This window comes from Elephantulus edwardii, unplaced genomic scaffold (assembly GCF_000299155.1).
Source record: "Elephantulus edwardii isolate Elephantulus edwardi_28Jun2011 unplaced genomic scaffold, EleEdw1.0 scaffold00105, whole genome shotgun sequence".
NCBI lineage: Eukaryota > Metazoa > Chordata > Mammalia > Macroscelidea > Macroscelididae > Elephantulus > Elephantulus edwardii.
The window spans coordinates 8648348-8651204 of record NW_006399855.1 but is presented as its reverse complement, the minus strand read 5'-3'; the positions used below and the strand labels follow the sequence as shown (position 1 = coordinate 8651204).

The window sequence follows — 2857 nt, the reverse complement described above, 5'->3', positions numbered from 1 at the left end:
CAGAGTCAGTCACAATTTGTTGTAATCTACATAGTCAAAAGCCTTTGCAGAGTCAATGAAACACAGATATACATTCCTCTGGTACTATCTTCTTTTAGCCAAGATCCATTTAGCATTAGCTATAATATCCCTAGTATAATGGTCTCTTCTAAACCTAACCTGCATATCTGGCATTTCTCTGTTGATGTGCTGTTCCAGTTATTTTGGGATCATTTTCAGCAGAATGTGATATTCATATTGTTTGATAATTTCCACACTCTGTTGGGTCATCTTTCTTTGGAATGGGAACAAATATAGATCTCTTCCAATCAGTTGCCATGTGGTTGTCCTCCAGATTTCTTGGCACAACTTGGTGAGCACGTCCAGAGCAGTGTTCATTGAAATATCTCAGTTGGTATGCCATCAATTCCCGGGGCTTTGTTTTTTGCCCACTCTTTCGGAGCAGCTTGAACTTTTTTCTTCATCATCACCAGGCTCTTGTTCATACATTGTTTCATGAAATTCTTCTGTGTCAGCCAATTCTTTTTGGTACAGTGATTCTGTATACTCCTTCCATCTTCTTCTAATGCTTTCTGGATCATTTACTATTCTGCCCAAAGCATCCTTAAGTATTGCAACTCAAGGCTTGAATTTGTTCTTTAATTCCTCCATTTATATACCATCTTTTATTTATCGATTCATTACTTGAAGGGCACTTGGGGGTTTTCCACATGAATAGTCATACGCAAATCTTTGTTTTAAATATGTTTTTATTTCCCTTGGGAACATACTTAGGAGTTGAATTCTTAGGTCATATCGTAAATTTATTTTTAGCTTTTTAAGAAACTTCCTGGCAGCAGCTTCCTCAGAGCCAGAATGTCATACCCAGGCTATCCCCCAACAGGCTACCCACCTTTCCCTGGATATCCTCCTCCAGGTCAAGAGTCATCATTTCCCCCTCCGGGTCAGTATCCTTATCCTAGTGGCTTTCCTCCTATGGAAGGAGGTGCCTACCCACCAGCTCCAACTGGTGGCTACCCAGGTACTGGAGGCTACCCTGCCCCTGGAGGCTACCCAGCTCCTGGAGGTTATCCTGGTGCCCCACAGCCAGAAGGAGCCCCATCCTACCCTGGAGGCCCCGGGCTTGGAGCCCCACCAGGTGGAGCCTATTCTGGCTATCCACAGCCGCCATCACAGTCATACAGGGGTGGCCCTGCACAGGTTCCAATGCCAGGTGGTTTTCCTGGAGGACAGGTGCCCTCTCAGTATCGTGGAGGACAAGTTCCTTTCCCCAATCAACCAGCAGCAATGACTCAGGGCACTCAAGGGACAATCCGACCTGCTTCCAACTTTGATGCCATGAGAGATGCAGAAATTCTCCGAAAAGCGATGAAGGGTTTTGGGACAGATGAGCAGGCAATCGTGGATGTTGTGGCCAACCGCTCCAGTGATCAGAGGCAAAAAATTAAAGCTGCTTTTAAGACCATGTATGGCAAGGATTTGATCAAAGATCTCAAATCAGAGTTAAGTGGAAATATGGAAGAACTCATTCTTGCCATGTTCATGCCATCCACATATTATGATGCTTGGAGTTTACGGAATACAATGAAGGGAGCAGGAACTCAGGAACGAGTATTGATTGAGATTCTGTGTACAAGAACGAATCAGGAAATCCGAGAAATTGTCAGATGTTATGAATCAGAATTTGGACGAGACCTTGAAAAAGACATTAGATCAGATACATCAGGGCATTTTGAACGTTTACTTGTATCCTTGTGCCAGGGAAATCGTGATGAGAACCTGAATGTAAACCATCAGATGGCTCAGGAAGATGCTCAGCGCCTCTATCAAGCTGGTGAGGGGAGACTAGGAACAGATGAATCTTGTTTTAACATGATTCTTGTCACAAGAAGCTTTCCTCAGCTGAGAGCTACAATGGAGGCTTATTCCAGGATGGCTAATCGTGATTTGCTAAGCAGTGTTAGCCGTGAGTTGTCCGGAAACGTTGAAAGTGGTTTGAAGGCTATCTTGCAGTGTGCCCTGAACCGCTCTGCCTTTGCTGAGAGGCTCTACTATTCTCTGAAAGGTGCTGGGACAGATGACTCTACTTTGGTCAGAATTGTGGTCACTCGAAGTGAGATTGACCTTGTACAAATAAAACAGATGTTCACTCAGATGTATCAGAAGACCCTGAGCACAATGATTTCAAGTGACACGAGTGGAGACTGCCGAAAGCTGCTGCTGGCCATTGTGGGCCAGTAGGAGGGAAGTTTTTATTAATGAATTTTCTACCCAAAGCTTACTCTTCAAGGCACTGACTGTCCTGCATGTAGCCATCTCCATGATTACCTAACCAAAAGAGCTTTTTACTAAGGGCTGTGCCAGGGTAATGTGCTTGGTTTGCACATGTTGTTATTGCCTTAATTCTGATGTTATTTTGTCCTTTTCATACAATCAGTGTAAAGCCATATCACAATGTAATAATACAATATTTGTAAAGCATAATTCTTACTGCTCTTGTTCTAATCAGTATATAAAATTGAATAAAAATCACAGTAACCTAAAAAAAAAGAAACTTCCTAATTCTTTTCCAATGTGTCTATATGATTTTATACTCCAATTATTATACATATATTTTAATTAAGAAATTTTATTTAAACAAGATCCATACCTCACACTATATACAAAAATTAATTTCAGGGGCATCAAGGACCTAACTAAGTACAAAACCTGAGACTATGAAGATCATCAAAGGAAAAAATTGAGACAAGCTTAGGTTCCCTAATTGATGGTATCAAGTGGCCTATTACATATTAACTAAAAAGACACATATTAATAGGGGATAAATGAGATGACAGAGAAGGCCTAAAAATTAAAT

At 41.6% G+C, this 2857-nt stretch overlaps 1 pseudogene; it reads left to right on the top strand.

Moving 5' to 3' along the window:
• Positions 1-855: 855 nt before the first annotated feature.
• Positions 856-2241, top strand: LOC102857427 (annotated as a pseudogene).
• The last annotated feature ends 616 nt before the right edge of the window (positions 2242-2857 follow it).